The following is a 21,098-nucleotide window of genomic DNA, read 5'->3' as shown; positions in this document are numbered from 1 at the left end:
TACTAACTCTTGTGTATTCACAAGCAAAGTATTTATATTTCAAAAACTTCCTTCAAACCTTATCATTTCGGATCCTCTCTTGTCTAGAGTAAGATTATTTGAAAGTTATATTGTTTATTTGTTCTCCTGACTTACTTATAAAGAACATGCATGTGAGAAATGACTCCAATTCAAGAAGAAAACAGGTTATGGACAAACTCCATCCAAAATAAAGGAATTTTTCCCAAAACTTTCCTCTTGTAACTTTGTTTGGTTGCAAATAAAAGGATATCTGTTTTCTGCAGACAGACAAATATGATTTAAACTTAAAACCAGAAGAAATAGACTATTGAAAAACTTTCTTCCTAGCCAACTATTTTCAAATAGCTTCATATTATACCATGAATGTGATTACTCTTTGGTGTATGAATGATTATTTGTTGCTAGAACTTATTTACAACATGAAAACAAGAGAAACATTTCACATCAAATGTATTAAAATAAGTAGATTAAAGTGGCAAAACTTGGAGGCATGCCAAGAGAATTTTGCTTCTTGAATCAACGAGTGTTGATATATTTAACATTAAAATACAGAAGGGTGAGATTTTGTATGTTAGCCAATATCAATTCCAATCATTAAGTTCAAAAACAGTGAATTAATTCAATGACCACATTGATTGAGACAGTCATGAATTTTCTAGGCACAAACAAATATCAATATGCACTTCCCCATAAAAGGTGACTATGCTTGTCGCAAGAGGCGACTAACGGTATCGGGTGGTCAGACTAGCTGACTTGGTTGATGCATGTCATTGTATCCCAGTGGAGTGGATCGATGCTCATGATGTCAATCACTGGATTGTCTTGTCCAGACTGGATTAAATACAGACCGCTGTCATATAGGTTGAATATTGCTGAGCGAGGCGTTAAACAACAAACACACAAACAATATGCACTTCCTCAATTCGACTTAAACTTTTGCAGGTAAACAACTTAATTGTTGCTGCACCATGTCTATAAGAAATCAGAACTGAAACATCAAGTATGTTCATACAATAAAAACACACAGTTAAAGGAAATGCCTTCTTTTCTTCAAAAAGCAATTTGTTTACTGGTTAAAAAGTTGAATATGTTGAGAAATACTGCCAATCTGAACTTATGACATAAGTCGAAAGCTATGGAATGTTTTTTTGCCTTGGACTCGATCATTAACCAGAAAGTTTGGGGCAGAACATTTGACCGTTTCGTGAACATGTGGTATCATCACTATTTGACAGTGATTCATAAACACATGATATAATGAGAATCATTCATTGGACCCTGCTTCTAGCAGAGATTTCTTTTAATTATGGAAATGATTTTGTCACTTTTATTCGTTTCGTCATGGCATTGATGGAACAAATATGAAAATATGTTTTTAAGGAAAGATGGAGTCAAAAATAGAATTACTTGTTAGATTTGAATATGAAACCCCAAGCTAACATTTACGTCAATCAACCAATGGGTGATCAGCAAGGCAATGTCCCCCAGTAGGTTCTGTTTGATCTCACACATGCCAGACCTCTAATAGCAGTAAGAAATGGAAAATATATGAATTATCACCCAAAAAAATGTGTGCAAACATTATTCAAATTGATTGGCAAATAACTTCAAAGAAGCGTCATGTCAGGGACTAAAATTAGATACTACATGGAATTCCTTCCGAGGTTCCTCACAGCAGGACTATTGAGCATGGTCAGTCAAAGGAGACACAGCGCTGTAGAGCAGTAAACTCACAGCCTGGAGGGCAAACCCGGGGCAAGGATGCTGAGACTGATGCAGAAGACTATTAGCAAGGTCGTTTCAGTAATGAAGAGAGACAAACATTTAGTCTATGAAATCTTATAGTACACAATATTCTTCTTTCGCTCCTCTAAAATAACAACAAATAGAGCTGGCTAGACCTGCTTTTGTGTGTAGACAGACAGACAGCATATTGTCTATGAAATAATCATCCCTATTGCAGTCTTGCAATCTTCTCAGCTCTGGCAGCTAATAAAATAATTTCCTTTTCCTGAGCTCTAGGGTCTGTCCAGACATGCAGGACTTCAGTTGAGAAATTGGGGATTTGAGGATTCCTTAACACTCATAGGTTCCTTTTCAGAATCATCTGTGAAGATCCGGGTTAGAATAGGTCTTCAGCAACCCATGCTTGCCATAAATGGCGACTATGATTGTCGTAAAAGGCGACTAACGGGGTCGTGTGGTCAGGCTCTCTGACTTGGTTGATGCATGTCATCGATCCCAATTGCATGGATCGATGCTCATGAGATCAATCACTTGATTTTCTGGTCCAGACTCGATTATTTACAGACTGCCGTTACATAGCTGGAATATTGCTGAGTGCGGCGTTAAACAACCAACCAATTTTCAGAATCATTAATATTTGAAAGTAGACACAATTTATGGATAATAACTTCTTCATTTACCCTAAAAGCGAAATTTCTGTTTAGATCCTTATATCATCAAGCTTGTCCTTGCTTTGCAACGGCATAATGATCTACACCGAAATGTCGCCTTTACAGTAAACAAGTTGTTATCCATAAATTGTGTCAACGGTCAACATCTTAGTAATGCCTATCAAACAATTCAGGGCCTATCTGTTACCCTAAGTGACATTATTACCTCTGTATCATTAATATCACATACATGTTGTAGTCAGAGAAAACATGTATTTTCCTCACATTTGCCTAATTCCAACTTCTATAAGATATATATGAGACACTGTATGAGCATAAAACATATTATAATCAGGACATGTGATACTTATGAGAGCCTCCCTTAAAAGGATAATACATGTACATAGCAATCTCAGCTCCATGGGGATCATACAATCCAAGCTGCCCATTAGGCATGAGAAGGTCAGTGTCCTCTTTATTACCACCTCCAGGCATCCACTGATCCTGCTGGGTGAACAGAAGCATATTTCACATACCGTATAAAGTAATAAACTTCTCTACACATGGGGAATAATGGCCACTGACCAAAGAGTGTGTGTGTGTTGGTTGGTAGCTTTGAACAGTATTTCAGTTATATAATTATTTAAGAGGTAAACGATGAGGGGGAGTTTATTGTAAAATAAAACATATGTAGGGAGAATAAATCATACGGGGTGCCAGGGTTGTTTATTTTCCTTGCAGTGTTTTATTGTACAATAAACAATGTTTACGAGTCGGTTTTTTTCTTATATGAAATATCAAAATTATTTACACCCTCTTTAAGGATGTTGATTATTTATTGGCATTTGCAGTGCCCATCTAAGGGGAACAACTCACTACCCTCTCAAAAGCAGTGTTGTCCAATTGACAACGTCATCATGTTACACACATGTTCAAATCTCAAGAAATGACTCCGCATCCGCTATCACCGCATCATCCTCAGTCTGCTCCACATCTTCAAAGTTGTCATAAATTCATCAGCTCGTCATCAAGCCTCTTCGATTATATTCTTCATTACGTCAAGGCAATCAAGCGGTAGTTGCACAGCCATTTTTGAAAGGTGCGTAAGCGCTTCAAACAGTTGCAGACCCCAGGGTGAGCGATGAATTTGCTTTCTCTAAGCGATTCGTGGCTTGCAATGCTTATTATTACTTACAAGCGGAAAAAGTTGGAAGAATGATGTTGGCTGACAAATAAAATCTCACCTTGTGTCTTATAACATAAAAAATATCAACTCTCAATGAGATGAGATTCCCCATGTGTAGCCCATCACTCTTTCAACCCTGTTTTCCTAACAGCTAGCTCACCATCTGAAGAAAATCACAGTCACCAGCATCAACATGTGAACATTACAAAATTCCTAACAGCCCCTATAGCTCTTATTAGCACAATTAATTATGGTCTGGTATTTTCAAAACAGAGTTAACGAAGGCTCCGTGCCGAAAACACTGAGGAACTTGGCAAGCTTCTGAGGAAGCTAATTCTGACTGCCTGACCATTATCAAGGGATTACCATGAGACACAGAAACAATCACGCGGTGCCATAATGGCCATTAAAGGCTTTGTCCTGGATTAGAACATTCTGTATTAAGGAAAATGGTAATCCCTTTCCTCAGAAGCAACAGTGCTTGGATAGGAGGAAACAGGAAATATTCATAATGTGCCTTAAGCTGTTCATGATCACAGCCGATAGCGACATGCTAAAAACGTTCCTCATCTTGAAAGAGTATCAGAGATAACTGTGTTCAGGAAAGGAATCCGATCGTAACTGCATTATTGAATTTCATGGCTCCTGGTCAAGAAAATATTTCCTTTTGTTTTTTGTTTAGAAAATAGGTGGAGTTTCAGAGGTGTGACAGTGCGACTTAGAGGAGATGTGTACATGGATATTGTAACATTGTACACATACATAACCTGTATTCCCCATGACATTTCATTGATAAGATTTACAAAACGCAATAGCACTTCCTTCGCAGCACATTCAAGAGACAGATGTGGAGGTTATGTTTGAACTGGAAGCTCTTGTATTCCAAATTGTATGGAAAAAGGAATGGAATTGGTTTTGGTTGCATGGTATTCCAGCTGAAAAATGAATTATTTCATATGTTTGTTACAATAACTGAAAGATTGGTTATACAGCCACCTCTGCGTGTTGATTGTTGGAGTGAACAACTAGAGATAGGCAGTGTTCAAGAGTTAGGCAGAGTGTCGAAGAGTTAGACAGAGTGTCCAAGAGTTAGGCAGGGTGGTACAAGAGTTGGAGAGGATGGTACAAGAGTTGGACAGGGTGGTACAAGAGTTGGGCAGGGTGGTACAAGAGTTGGACAGGGTGGTACAAGAGTTGGGCAGGATGGTACAAGAGTTGGGCAGGATGGTACAAGAGTTGGGCAGGGTGGTACAAGAGTTGGGTAGGGTGGTACAAGAGTTGGGCAGGATGGTACAAGAGTTGGACAGGGTGGTACAAGAGTTAGGCAGGATGGTACAAGAGTTGGGTAGGGTGGTACAAGAGTTGGGCAGGGTGGTACAAGAGTTGGGCAGGATGGTACAAGAGTTGGACAGGGTGGTACAGGAGTTGGGCAGGATGGTACAGGAGTTGGACAGGGTGGTACAAGAGTTGGACAGGATGGTACAACAGTTGGGCAGGGTGGTACAAGAGTTGGACAGGATGGTACAAGAGTTGGACAGGATGGTACAGGAGTTGGACAGGGTGGTACAAGAGTTGGACAGGGTGGTACAAGAGTTGGGCAGGATGGTACAAGAGTTGGGCAGGGTGGTACAAGAGTTGGGCAGGATGGTACAAGAGTTGGACAGGGTGGTACAGGAGTTGGGCAGGATGGTACAGGAGTTGGACAGGGTGGTACAAGAGTTGGACAGGGTGGTACAAGAGTTGGGCAGGGTGGTACAAGAGAGGCAGGATGGTACAAGAGTTGGGCAGGGTGGTACAAGAGTTAGGTAGGGTGGTACAAGAGTTGGGCAGGGTGGTACAAGAGAGGCAGGATGGTACAAGAGTTGGGCAGGGTGGTACAAGAGTTAGGTAGGGTGGTACAAGAGTTGGGCAGGGTGGTACAAGAGAGGCAGGATGGTACAGGAGTTGGACAGGGTGGTACAAGAGTTGGACAGGGTGGTACAAGAGTTGGGCAGGGTGGTACAAGAGAGGCAGGATGGTACAAGAGTTGGACAGGATGGTACAAGAGTTAGGTAGGGTGGTACAAGAGTTGGGCAGGGTGGTACAAGAGAGGCAGGATGGTACAAGAGTTGGGCAGGGTGGTACAAGAGTTGGACAGGGTGTTACAAGAGTTGGACAGGATGGTACAAGAGTTGGACAGGATGGTACAGGAGTTGGACAGGGTGGTACAAGAGTTGGACAGGGTGGTACAAGAGTTGGGCAGGATGGTACAAGAGTTGGGCAGGGTGGTACAAGAGTTGGGCAGGATGGTACAAGAGTTGGACAGGGTGGTACAGGAGTTGGGCAGGATGGTACAGGAGTTGGACAGGGTGGTACAAGAGTTGGACAGGGTGGTACAAGAGTTGGGCAGGGTGGTACAAGAGAGGCAGGATGGTACAAGAGTTGGGCAGGGTGTTACAAGAGTTGGACAGGATGGTACAAGAGTTGGGCAGGATGGTACAAGAGTTGGGTAGGATGGTACAGGAGTTGGATAGGATGGTACAAGAGTTGGGCAGGGTGGTACAAGAGTTAGGCAGGATGGTACAAGAGTTGGGCAGGATGGTACAAGAGTTGGGCAGGATGGTACAAGAGTTAGGCAGGGTGGTACAGGAGTTAGGTAGGGTGGTACAAGAGTTGGGCAGGATGGTACAAGAGTTGGGCAGGGTGGTACAAGAGTTGGACAGGGTGGTACAAGAGTTGGGCAGGATGGTACAAGAGTTAGGTAGGGTGGTACAAGAGTTGGGCAGGGTGGTACAAGAGTTGGGCAGGGTAGTACAAGAGTTGGGCAGGATGGTACAAGAGTTGGGCAGGGTGGTACAAGAGTTGGGCAGGATGGTACAAGAGTTGGGCAGGATGGTACAAGAGTTAGGCAGGGTGATACAAGAGTTGGACAGGGTGGTACAAGAGATGGGCAGGCTGGTACAAGAGTTGGGCATGGTGGTACAGGAGTTGGGCAGGATGGTACAAGAGTTAGGCAGGATGGTACAGGAGTTGGGCAGGATGGTACAAGAGTTTGACAGGATGGTACAGGAGTTGGGCAGGATAGTACAAGAGTTGGGCAGGATGGTACAAGAGTTGGACAGGATGGTACAAGAGTTGGACAGGATGGTACAAGAGTTGGGCAGGGTGGTACAAGAGTTGGACAGGGTGGTACAAGAGTTGGACAGGATGGTACAAGAGTTGGACAGGATGGTACAAGAGTTGGACAGGATGGTACAAGAGTTGGACAGGGTGGTACAAGAGTTGGACAGGATGGTACAAGAGTTGGACAGGATGGTACAAGATTTGGACAGGATGGTACAAGATTTGGACAGGATGGTACAAGAGTTGGGCAGGATGGTACAGGAGTTGGGCAGGATGGTACAAGAGTTAGGCAGGATGGTACAGGAGTTGGGCAGGATGGTACAAGAGTTGGACAGGATGGTACAGGAGTTGGGCAGGATGGTACAAGAGTTGGACAGGATGGTACAAGAGTTGGACAGGATGGTACAAGAGTTGGGCAGGATGGTACAAGAGTTGGGCAGGGTGGTACAAGAGTTGGACAGGGTGGTACAAGAGTTGGACAGGATGGTACAAGAGTTGGACAGGATGGTACAAGAGTTGGACAGGATGGTACAAGAGTTGGGCAGGGTGGTACAAGAGTTGGACAGGGTGGTACAAGAGTTGGACAGGATGGTACAAGAGTTGGACAGGATGGTACAAGAGTTGGACAGGATGGTACAAGAGTTGGGCAGGGTGGTACAAGAGTTGGGCAGGATGGTACAAGAGTTAGGCAGGGTGGTACAAGAGTTGGGCAGGATGGTATGAATGTTGGGATGTGAGACAATAATTGCTCCTAAGAGGTCAAATGAGTGACTTGTGCTGTGTCTCAAAGTTGACAGGCCTTCCGTTCCCTCCTGGAGGAAGAAGTGGTGGTTTAAGGCTAAGGATGATAAAGGCAAGAACCAAAAAAAGGACAAATAATGAGGTGAGGCTGGAATAATAGAGCAGCATGTAAAAAAATAGGAATGTGGGTAAAGGAGGAGGCACAGTTAGGTGTGCAAGGTCAGTAATCTCTGTACAGTACAATTATATATTGTTCCCAAAGAGATAAAGGTACGTAAAAAATAAGCAATATCTGATTACATGTTTTTTCTTTTTTTACTGTGCTAAAAGGTATGATTTGAGTAGATGTGGAGTGTTTTTGCCCTAAACCGGCTTCCTGCATCTGCCGTTTCATTTGACTGCTCTGTCCCTTGGGTAATTAATGACAACATTCACACTGTAGCACTTACTCTATGTCCCATTTTTTTTTAAATCTTTGAACTGTGCAACTTTTTTAACACGACGTTTATAAGTGTGAGAGGTAACTCTAATGGCTCTCTTATCCTATGAATTGCTTCACATTTTTTTCAATTAGATTTGGTCATTTGACCGAAAAAAAGCTGATCTCATAGATAAGCCGAGGTTTTAACTTGCTCCTTGAAATTTGTATCAAATTTGGCGGTAGATAAGCCAGACCCCCAACCTAAAACTATGTCTTGTCATATCAACAAGATCAAGTCCATCTTGAATTATGCAAGTTAATCGTGTCGTTACACCATCGATAACAAAAAGTTTGTAATCTACATAATGTACTTTATTAATTTTTAACAAACTTTCATTCAATAAAATTTACATTAATTTCAGTGTCATTCTGTACTTACAACTTCTGTTTGCCCTGTTCCATTTGGTCTGCAGCATTTACCCACTCACCGTTATTTACAGTAATTACGGTAATCATTATCCCTGCATATAAAACAAAGACAAGCACAACCAGAAATGCAATCGAAATGGTAAATCATCATCTCTAGTGATGTTTAATTGCAAATTTCACATTTTCATTGACGAAGTTTGTTATAGCATTCATTCACCTGAAGCGATACGATGTAGTTTTTTTTACCAACACAAAAAGTTTGAAGAAAGTGTAACCCATACATAAGTCGACCCCTTTCTACAGAATCTTTTTTCTGGTCCTCAAAATTCGGCTTACAATGACAATGACAGAAATCAAATAGAGACTGGCATTAATATATAATTTATATGACAGAGAAGAATAAGTGGGTATGGTTTTATGGTCCTTTAGCAGTATGCCAGCAGACCCGTGAAGATCGGGGGGTAGAATAGGTCTTCAGCAACCCATGCTTGCCGTAAAAGGCGACTGTGCTTGTCGTAAGAGGCGACTAACAGGATCGGGTGGTCAGGCTCGCTGACTTGGTTGATGCATATCATCATATCCCAATTGCGTGGATTGATGCTCATGATGTCAATCACTGGATTGTCTGGTCCAGACTTGATTATTTACAGACCGCCGTCATATAGCTGGAATATTGCTGAGTGGGGCGTTAAACAACAAACCAACAAAGTATTCCAGTTATACCATTGAGAAGGAAACCCATAATGGTCTTGACATGTCTCCAAGTGGGGAATCAGACCATGAGCTTCAGCAATAACACTGAATGCCTCTACAACCCTACAGACCCTTGAAGAAATAGGAAGCACTGTGAATACTGTCTTTTAGACAGAGATAATTGTTCACATCATATGCTGCAGGGCTAGGCACTTACAACAATTATACTTTAACCATTGACACAGTTAATTAGCCCAATAAATTCAGACAACAAGCGACATTATCAAATTGGTCTCGTCTTAATTCTTGTCTCGAGTTATATCTCTCTGGTACTGACAACATAAAAGTATTCAGATTTAGAATGTTTTATCAGTGTTCTCAGGAAACACCTCCAGCTTCGTAGTCCTCCGTTTCCTCTGCAGATCCAAGTCATCAAATTTATCGCTGACACTTGTCTATGAGCATGCAACTTTAGAAATATTAAGACTTTCCTCAAGCTTGTTAGCCTGCCCTGCTTACCAATTACTGAACAACGTATTCTCATCAACACAATTTAGCATTAATTCCAGTATAATCTAATATCATTATCACCCCCCCCTATATTCTCCTGTCTTAAATTGATTTGAGTTAATGTGAGTCAAACTTCAATTATCATGTTCTTTCTTTGATAGAAATGAAATAAGAAGATCAAAAAGCCCCCTTTCCCAGGAAAAATCAATGACGATCTGAGAAATTAATTCATGCCTGTGTCGGCAAGGTAATAGAACAGGAAATCTAGAAATTAAAAAAATGTATAATAAGCCTCATTTCTCACTTAACAGTAAAAATGGGTGATAATCCAAGAATAAAATTTATACCTGTGTTCTACAAATTAGCATTACAGGTAATCCAGTTCATGTTCGTTATGAAACACTGAGACTCAGACTGAGACTCAGACTGAGGTCACTTGCTGGCCATGGCTGCAAGGTCACGGCATCTGTGGTACAAGTTGGTTTGTTTGTTCTTTAACGCCGAACTCAGCAATATTCCTGTTATATGATGGCAGTCTGTAAATCATTGAGTCTGGAGAAGACAATCCAGTGATTGACATCATGAGCATCGTCTACACAATTGGGTTACGATGACATCCATCAACCAAGTCAGCTAGCCAGACCCCCTGATCCCCTTCGTCACCTCTAACAACAAGCATAGTCGCCTCTTACAACAAGCATAGTCACCTCTTACAACAAGCATAGTCGCCTCTTACAACAAGCATAGTCGCCTGTTACAACAAGCATAGTCGCCTGTTACAACAAGCATAGTCGCCTCTTACAACAAGCATAGTCACCTCTTACAACAAGCATAGTCGCCTCTTACAACAAGCAAAGTCGCCTCTTACACCAAGCATAGTCGCCTGTTACAACAAGCATAGTCGCCTGTTACAACAAGCATAGTCGCCTGTTACAACAAGCATAGTCGCCTGTTACAACAAGCATAGTCACCTCTTACAACAAGCAAAGTCGCCTCTTACACCAAGCATAGTCGCCTCTTACAACAAGCATAGTCGCCTCTTACAACAAGCATAGTCGCCTCTTACAACAAGCATAGTCGCCTCTTACAACAAGCATAGTCGCCTCTTACACCAAGCATAGTCGCCTCTTACAACAAGCATAGTCGCCTCTTACAACAAGCATAGTCACCTCTAACAACAAGCATGGACGCCTCTTATGGCAAGCATGGGATGCTGAAGGCCTTTCTCTACTACCCAGATCTTCATGGTTGTGGTACAAGTGATATGAGGAACCATCAGTTATAAAGAAAGTTATCAGATAAACCATCAGTTATAAAGACCTAAGGCATCAAGTGAACCATCAGTTATAAAGACCTAAGGCATCAGATGAACCATCAGTTATAAAGACCTAAGGCATCAGATAAACCATCAGTTATAAAGACCTTAGGCATCAGATGAACCATCAGTTATAAAGACCTAAGGTATCAGATGAACAATCAGTTATAAAGACCTAAGGCATCAGATGAACCATCAGTTATAAAGACCTAAGGCATCAGATGAACCATCAGTTATAAAGACCTAAGGCATCAGATGAACCATCAGTTATAAAGACCTAAGGCATCAGATGAACCATCAGTTATAAAGACCTAAGGCATCAGATGAACCATCAGTTATAAAGACCTAAGGCATCAGATGAACCATCAGTTATAAAGACCTTAGGCATCAGATGAACCATCAGTTATAAAGACCTAAGGCATCAGATGAACCATCAGTTATAAAGACCTTAGGCATCAGATGAACCATCAGTTATAAAGACTTCCAGCATCTGATTAGCTTTAAAGATGGGGTATATAAAGTAGCATCGATTTTGAAAGCTTGTACAGGGGAGTCGCCTTATACGTGGGGTCGCTTTCTAGATGGTGATATGCAGTAATGTACAGAAGTGTAACATCTCTCTCACTGTAACTTAGATAGGAACTACTGTTATGAGGTCATGTGACGTGACTCACTTGAGGCAGCCACAGACATTTGCCAATTAGAAGTTGCATGAACAGCATAGAAGCAGAAATATGTTTTATATCTCCTCAGCAGTTTACAAAACCCAATAAACTGGACCAAAGAGAGGAAAAGTATATTGATTACCCAAAGAAAACTATCAACGGGAATGATAACATATGAGTAAATACTCAGTGGCTTAAAAACTGATCAGGATCCCTGATGTCTCCTTATCACTTAGTGTTTAGACAAAGAAATAGCCATTAATCCATGGTCAGTAGATGTGGTGGCAGAATCTGTCACGAAGGGACACAAAATCAATGAGGGAACTGATTGAATAGATGGCAAAGGCAGGAAACCTATGAGTTCCTCAGAACCCTGGATGTGTTGAGCTAAAATAGTCCGTGGAAAAAAATGATTAGATTTGAAGACGTGACGAGTGGATAACTGTGACCATCGTGAACAGACTGAAGTGCCCACCATGGATAGTTGCACCTGTCCCAGTCATTCAATCAGGCTATGAAAGCTAGGTGTGCCATGTGTAGCAGGGCGTGGAGTCATCCCACAGATGACATTCTTACCTTGTCAGCTTGCTGACGGGGTTAACCTCTTTGGTCATGTGGACAAGGTGTCTGACCTCTGATCAGAAGGTCTGTGGTTCGAATCCCATCACAGGACTTGGAAATTTTATGGCGGCTACACATGCATGTGTTCACATTTCATCACTATTTGAAAGTGATTCATAAACACATGCCTGTGATAGAGACGGAATTGTACAAAGGACTTTGCTTTAAGCAGAGATTTCTTATGATTATGAAAAGGGTATTGTAGCTTTTATTTATCATAGAGCTTTGGCTATGAAAGATGTATCATGCATGTGTTCATATTTCATCACTATTTGATAGTGATTCATAAACACGTGCTTGTGATAGCGACAGAATTGTACAAAAGATTGGTGAGCTTTGTTAACCCTAGATTTGAAGCAGATTGGAACCTAACACTGCAGGTGTCAAATTATAAATTTATGCAGTCAATTTGTTGATTTTCTTAACAAGGGCAAAAATCATATAACAAGAATTGTCTTGCTTTGCTTGTTAAAGGGAGATCATTATACTTCACTTATGTTCAATAAATCAAAGTTTTATCAACTCAACAGGTTCATTTAAGGTTATCAATGGAAATTGTAACATATTATGAGTGTTTCCGTCAATATCATAATATTTCCCATTCATCATTTCTGGGTGCTGACATCTTGGGTGGCCATTTTGAATTGTTTTTAGGAAAATATTTTCACACGGTAGGAGATATGAGTGATTTGGCTCGCAACTGTTCAGACACTTTTGTCATGATGATGTTTCTTTTGATGGTTATGCTACATTACATGGTATTATTATTTGAAGAAGCCCGAGGGTCTGCCATTAACTGACACATAGGAAGGACGTTGAACAGACCAAGGGCTCTAAATGATAACGCCAACGTAGCATTACTTTTTACAGCTAAATTTGATATAATGTTTTTTGAATGATCATCATAACTCATAAAGAAAAAACAAAAAACAAACAACGTATGGCAGTTCACATGAAGAATACAACAGAGGACATTCTTATACCTCTATTAAGAATCTTGCAATTCCATTGGTTAATACGTACCACTTGACGGACTACATTTCAATGTAGACCCCCAATCATGTGACGGACACTGACCTCGAATATTGACTCATCACATGATCGGTATTGACTGGTCACATGATGCATTTTGACTCATCCATGAGAAAACATAACCCTCAGACCAAACCCCTTCAGCGGTCTGACCGGACTTTGGCCTGTGAGCTCAATCCAGTCAGACCACCTCAGGGGTCAGGTCCTCGGGTCCTTGTTTTAGCATATTGACCTCGTCAATACTAATTATTTGTTTTGTGTCACACTGGTTGAGAAACACACATGTCATCAACAATGTCATTTCTGTAAGTTGTCATGCGACCTTGGCCTTTATATTCCACCAACATTGCAAGGAAACAATTTTCAACAACAACAGGAATTGGGGTAGGTGAAATGGGGTTTAATGTTGCGTCCAAGATTACACTTTTATAGCGACATACGTGCGTGCTTGCGTCACCTTGTACTAGTCGAGACTAATGCTAATTTTACAGTGCTAGCCCACTGAGATACCATGCCACAGTTTAATATGAGTACCCAACTCAGACACAGTATACTGACACCATCAGTAAGATATTATGTACAACAAGAGACTGCCAATTACCTTTATACTACTCAAAGAAACTAAGGACCACCAGATTCGTTCATATTACTAGAGTTGTGTTCTTAACATTTTTTGAGTAGTATAATTGGACTTTTCATCTCATCTCATGCACTCCATCTCAATTCTGTTTCATGGGAGCGAACTACATTCAATCCTGTAAAAGTCAAATGACTTAAATTTCCGTCAAGTTTTGCACATAAATGAGATACATTCTTTTTTTTACCTTTTAATCAAAGCAAGATCAAACTCCATTATCAAAACTGGTTATACTCTACATTGTGAACACTAAATACCATCCTTGTGGGAAAGAAGACTGGCACTGAAATTAGAAGCTAATTTGGAAAACTAACATTGTGTTTTTCAGTCCTTCAAACGGCACTGCATGTAATCATGAATTATCACACAAAGCTCTTAGGTAAAACAGGGAAATTGAAAGTCACCCATTGGAAGATGTCAATTCTCATTAGTGTCATATTTCTATTATCATGTCTTAAGGGGCCTGATGCTCAGTATTGTGGAGGCGTTGATTGCAAAAGCAAAATAAAGAACTAGAGAAGGAAATAGAAGAATATGTAATTGACGATATCTTATAATCTAAATGGTAATTTGATGACATTTAATGATACAGCATTGATGGCCAGATTGAGCTGGATTTAAAACACCATTCACGTCTCCAAGCAGGTCAAATTAGTGGTTAAGGGGCCGTCTTACATAACAACCTCAGCGCTACAACTGTCGCAAGTCTATGTTAAGGTATGGGAGTTATGATCCCCTTTAGCACTAAGATCGCCTTGTACACTGGTAGGCTAGGTTGATGAAATTCATAGTGCAGTGTACTTCCACATAGATTTACGACTGAGTACCTCTACAATCACTTGGTGGAATACGGTCGTAACATCTTCACATTTGTCTCCTCTGTCTGGAAGAATGTCTTACTGTCATACACTCAACTCAAATCAACAAGCTGATTTATACCCAGCGTTATGAAGTTGAAGGTCAATGTGCAGGCAACAGGGAGGGGGAAATAAGAAAGAATATCTTGGTGTTAAGAGAAATTGAAAAAAAATTATTTAATTCTTGGAGTCGGATTTTAACATTCAGTTATGTGAAGGTTACATCATGGCATGACAGATTCATAACGTGAGAGGAATCCCAGGAAGATGCAGATCTTTGATGTTTACCACATGGGGGAACCCCATGTCCAAGAACTGGTATGGTGCTGACAAACCAAGAATCATTATCAGGATGAAAAGAATATTTCAAATAAAATAAAAGAATCATGTCCTTTTTTTTAAAACATCACCCAATCACATTTCCTTATTATCTTAACAAAATACCAACAAGAAGATGAAATAAGTATTATTTAAATTTTTAAAAATGTTTTTTTTTACTCAGGTTTTACTATCTGATGAAAGTACCTTTGATGTATTATGTCAATTTATTGAAAAATGATCAGAAAGATTCAGAATCAAACCTTCAAATTTTATACTTCAGCTTTGCACAAACAGGCATGGGAATTAGTTCCATCAAAGACTGATGCAAGAATCAAAGGAATTGGTAAAAGGTGTCCGTACACATATAGATTTCTTTAGACATCAATAATTCTACTAATAGTCATGTGAAAACATTTCAAGCTGAGAAAGATGACGGTCCATCTGTGCTTCGAATGGTTCTGAAAGCACTGAATCTGCGACTGGTTTGTAGTGACACATTTGCATTCAAAGTTGATAAGAAAGATCAAAGAAGGGATTATATTAAGATTATATTTTTGTAATATTTCTTCCACCACATTAATCCATCAACAGCTTTTTTACAATATGTTACATTGAGTAAGATCATCATCATCATCATCATCATCATCATCATCATCACCTAACACCGAGGAGAAAGTACCAGTTCTTGAATCCTTCAATCCATAAAAAAGTGCAAAACATTAAGGGTAAAAAGGCAGTCAAGGAAATGTGTTCCAACAGATAACAAGGAAGTTCTCTCTGCTGGAGTGCTCAAGCAACAAATAAGTTTCATCTTGAAAGAAAAAAATAAACACACGGACCAATTCCGTGTTAAGTGACGCAGGTTTAACAATCAAAACATGAGTGCTGCGGATGAAAATGCCACAAGATGTTTCCTTCCTCCAAGAAGTCAGTGTTCCAATTCAGTCACTTCATAAATTGATGAACAACATCATTAACTATTATAAATAAAATGGTTTAGCCGCTGAACTTCAATCCTAAAATCATGTTTCTGATGTTAGCCTAAGAAATAAAGGTCTTTGATGTAACATGATGAGTGAAAATGTCTGGCAAATGTCACCTGGCGGGGGAAAGCAGGTTTTTGGCCATAAAGTTATCTCTTAAATAACCGTAGTAAAAATCACCTAATGATAAACTTGATCCACTGGTATCCTATATAAGCGTCTTTGACATTTGAGAAAAGGATACGGTATTTACATTTTCAGGGGCTGCGGCTTTACAGAAAGTCAAACTATTGTGCATTTATTGTTGGTCCTCAATACAATTTCCACATCTGACCACCCTGTTTGATTAATTAGTGTTAGACTTACAGCTGTCATTTGGCTACACTTGTTATCAAATATGTTCTCTAATAAACCAGCAGTGAATGGGTACCCAGTAGGATGAGATGATAGCTTGCGTTTTATATTCCTTGGAAGCTGAACATAGATCTGTTGTCTGTGGAAATGATGTCTTTAGCTGTGAGTGAGTGAGTGAGTAAGTGAGTGAGTGAGTGAGTGAGTGAGTGAGTGAGTGAGTGGAGTTTGATGCCACTTTAAACAATATTCCAGTTATATCACAGCATGTCAGCTTAGAAGTGTAAAAAGACATACAGCACTTAAGATTCAGTTCTTTTATTTTGTTTGTGGTTTAACACTACTCTCAGATATATTCCAGCTACATGAAGGCGATCTGTAAATAAGTGAATCTGGACAAGACAAACCAGTGATTGATATTAAGAGCAAAGTCCCACACAGTCAGGTACACACAATCCAACAAGTCACTGAGGCTAACTACCAATCTAGGGGGCACGGGTGGCCCAGTCGTCTAAGGCGCCGCGATTCGCTGTGCAGATTTGCATCCCTTGGGCACGCCAGAAACCTATGATTGTGGGTTCGAATCCCGGTTCGCCCTAATTATGTTTCTAGGCTTGTCAGCACCATACCCGTGCTCATGGGTTTCACCGAAGTGGTAAACATCTGAGACCTGCATCACTTCGGGCTTTCCTCCCACATTAAGCTGACACGCCGTGATATGACTGGAATACTGTTAAAAGCGGCGTTAAACCCAACTCACTCACACTCACCAACTACCAATCTATTAAGTCAGCTCTGATGCAGAAGTGACAGATCTGACATAACCTCATCACTGCAGGAAATATCAATGTTATACACACAGATCATGTGCAGCACTGATCCAAACACCATCAATCACAATCTGTTAGAGATACTTGAAAATAATATTGATTTCTTCAATTAACATCGCCTATAATAATACCACACTTTAAGATAATGATCCGACTCACTGAATTCTAACAGGATGTGAGAATCAATGCGATGAAAGTTTGAAGATGGAACGGACAGATGTCTAGCAATTAGTCTTGCCCTGTAGACATCAGGCACCATACATGCTTGAGCAGACGGCAGTGATGAATGTAAAGGGCATGAGGTCAAACTATATTGGGTCGTTCATCAGATAGGGTTATATTAGGAATACAAGGCTGTATCATCCGTAAAGAGTCTGTGTTCATGGAATGGATTGGGTAATGATTAGAATGATTAGGTCAATATGGCAGGGCAGAGCAGAAAGATTACCTTCTCAATCATCATGGGGATTGTGTGTCCACAATGGCTGCTCGGTATGAATATTGTTTGAACAATTGAGGGAACTGGGTAACACGGGTAACGTAGATTGTTTTTCAGTCAATGGATTATGCTAACATAACACACCAGTGGTTGAAAAATCTGTCATACAGATCTGAAACAAATATATCCAATACAGCCCATGTAAGTCTATAATAGTGGGCAAGTCTAGATTACTGCAGTATCAAGAAAATCTGAAAATAAAGAGATTCTCTGGGCTCCTTTTTCCTATATTTCATAACAGTGAGTGAGTGAGTGAGTGAGTGAGTGAGTGAGTGAGTGAGTGAGTGCAACCTTACACTTGGCCCAGAATCAGGATATCAGTTAGGTTTTAATATCCTTTTAATAAGTTTTTGCCTTGGATACTCGAGATATTGATATCCCATTTATTATAGCAGCTGAAACCTGGGACACAATTAATAAAGTTGTTTCAAGTTAAGACAATCCATTAATTCTAGGTTTCACAAATGTACACGATACAAACTCATGACCAATGTTACCAGGTTCAATGAAAAGAGTGCACACATTTATGTCAAATATTGTTATTTTCAATAATTATTTCTTTTTGTCAATAGTTCCAAGGTTTTATCTATATTGAATGTTAAACTCTTTTTGAAACAATTTTGTGAACAATCTATAAATATGTTTTATCAGGAATGGCATTCCACTCTAGAAATCAGTTCAAGGTATGACCTGTACAGAACCTTTAATAATCTTATTCAACCAGAAAAATACTTATCTACATTAACATCAAGAACCCTTTGATGTCCATTTATTCAATTTAGGCTCGGATTGTTAGATCTAATGATAAACGAAGGAAGAAAAATGTAAACTGAAACATCGAAGAGGCTGTGCCCATTATGTCATACAGCTATAGAAAATGAAATTAATTTTACTTTTGTCTGTCCTTATTATTGTGACCTAAGAAAAAAGTACCTGCTTTTATTTCTCGTCTTTCTTCAAAAGATGATGCTGTCATATCAAAACTGGCTATAAATGTTAAAAATGCAATTTCCCTCAGAAACAAATTGTTAAACATGAGTATATAGCCAAATATGTAAACTACTTTTTTGTAACTCTCTTGTGCATGGGCCGGGGACCCTACATGTAATAAATATCTTTGACTTTGACTTTGAAAGTCGATTAACTTGTACATTTCATACATTTCTTAAAATGGGTGAAGATAATATTCCACGGCAATTCTATATCGAATGGGTTTTCGCATTCAACACAAAGATGCAATTTTCCTGATCTAATCAGTTTATTGTAAAATATTCTTCCACTTTTTGATGTTTTGATGACTTAAACATACTGAAAGTTATAAGCATCAGTTTAATATCCTTTTGACTTCTGCAAATAAACTGCAAAGGATTGGGGGAAACAAGTAATTTTTTTCATTTATAAATTTCTCTTTTCTCATATGTTATGGAGTCAAAACTTCATTAGCGCCATCCCCCAAAACACTGACAGTAGTGAGTGAGTGAGGTAAATTAAAGTCGCATTGACAGTATTTCCGACCTATCAAGATCCCAGACACTGATCTATAACAGAATGCGTAGGTTTGTATGAGGTCCTTATAATCTGCTGATATGGATTATGAGACCATTCAAGGTTAGCACCATCGGAAGTCAAGATGGGAAATAAATGGAAATAACCCAGGAAAGGGATTTGTTGATGCCAAAATGGTTCTAATTTGCTCCTGGCTGATGTAAAACAGGATTAGAAGAATCCTTGGCGTCTTTCCTGTGTTTTCATAAAGGAAATTGTAGAAAGAGAATCCTTTCTTCGCAGATACTGAGGAGGAAAAAGAGTTCAAATGGCTGCTGATTTTGTTATTTCCTTCCAGCTGAAGAAAAGGCTCATATGTGTGCCAACCTGGTTTATTTCTAGTTTTACCGATTTTCATGTCGAACATGCAGAAGACAAAACATTTATTTTACAAATATTGTCAAGGGTTATTTAACGTTAATTTCCTACGAGAGTGAGTGAGTGAGTGAGTGAGTGAGTGTATGAGTGAGTGAGTGAGGGACCAGAATGTTCCTGCTGACAACTACCACTACTGATGTTGCAGCTGCTGCCGTCACTGCTTCTGACACAACTACTGCGACTACTACGACTACTACTATTGCTACTGCTACTACTAATGCTACTACTACCACCACTTCCACTATTGACATAACTACTACAGCTCCTACTACTACTACATATATGCTGATATTATGCACAATTGTGTCTTGACAATGCAAGATTTCTACCAGTTCTATCCAGTTCAATTAAGCTACAAACCTTCCTGCACCTATATGAAATTAATAATCTCCATCCAACCTTGCTTCAAACGGTCACTGGAACAAGTAATTAAAACGGTCACTGGAACGAGTACCGTATTCAACGTAATAAGTGCCCCGCTCTAATAAGTGCCCACAGCAATATTTGCTGATATATTGGCTAGTAAACAATCCTAATTAGCACCCCTTCCGATTGATCAACGTACACAAGACTTATTTATTCGCGTATATGCATATGTTATATGCACCCTTAATTGTGGGCAATTAAATTCTGGAAAGATATATGTCGTACATAAACATTTAAGGCTGTCACCATAAACCACGAAATTTATCTTTCAACTCTGTTTTTTTCCCACTAAAATAACATTCTAATAAGAGCCCCCTATTTCTAATTTTGAGAGAGCCCTGGGCGCTTATTACGTAGAATACAGTTATTAAAACGGTCAGTGGAACAGGTGAAATCATACATATATAATTACTATACAAACACATTCTGGGTCAATTGCACATTTGCCAAATGTATTCTACAGGTCATGAAACTGGACAAGAGGCAATCAATGACTGTGACACCGTTTATCAATAGGAACCTGTCAGCTGTACAATATTCCGAGTTTAAACTAATCAAGGATTTCATGCCACAATTCCTTTTAATAAACAAGCAAGATAATGACTATTTTCTATGAATGTATTGTTGAGAATTAGTAAGTGAGTGAGTTGGGTTTAACGCCGCTTTTAACAGCATGCCAATTATATCACAGCGTGTCAGCTTAACGTGGGTGGAAAGCCCGAAGTGATGTAGGTCTCAGACGTTTATCACTTCGGTGAAACCCACGAGTATGGGTATGGTGCTAACAAACCTTGAAACATAATCAGGGCGAACAAGGATTCAAACCCACAATCATAGGTTTCTGGTGTGCCCAAGGGACGTAATTCTGCAAAGTGAATCATGGCACCTTAGATGATTGGGCCACCCGTGCCCCCTGTTGAGAATTAAATGTATGTCAATAAGTGCACGGGAGACTGGTAATTTATTATGGAGGAAGTTTGGCTGGGACAGCGATGAGATTGGTCTTAGAACTGTATCAAATTGTGCTGACTACCCCCAAAATACCCCCATCACCCCCCAACCGCAACCTACCTTTAATAAATGACTGATAATGTTCAAATTTTAAATGTTAATTTGAAAAAATACCACAGTGTAATATT

At 39.8% G+C, this 21,098-nt stretch overlaps 2 protein-coding genes across 2 annotated transcripts in view; one reads left to right on the top strand and one right to left on the bottom strand.

Annotated features, from left to right (window-relative positions):
• Positions 1-21,098, bottom strand: part of LOC139454531 (ATP-dependent DNA helicase Q4-like) — a 393,084-nt gene that overhangs the window by 299,026 nt on the left and 72,960 nt on the right. The gene's annotated exons all lie outside the window — the stretch shown is intronic.
• Positions 1-21,098, top strand: part of LOC139454532 (cholecystokinin receptor-like) — an 88,743-nt gene that overhangs the window by 64,107 nt on the left and 3,538 nt on the right. The gene's annotated exons all lie outside the window — the stretch shown is intronic.

The sequence above is a fragment of the Haliotis cracherodii genome, unplaced genomic scaffold (assembly GCF_022045235.1).
Source record: "Haliotis cracherodii isolate W230 unplaced genomic scaffold, xgHalCrac1.p SCAF_10, whole genome shotgun sequence".
Lineage (NCBI taxonomy): Eukaryota > Metazoa > Mollusca > Gastropoda > Lepetellida > Haliotidae > Haliotis > Haliotis cracherodii.
The sequence above is the reverse complement of the archived record's forward strand: the minus strand, read 5'-3'. Positions and strand labels throughout refer to the sequence as shown.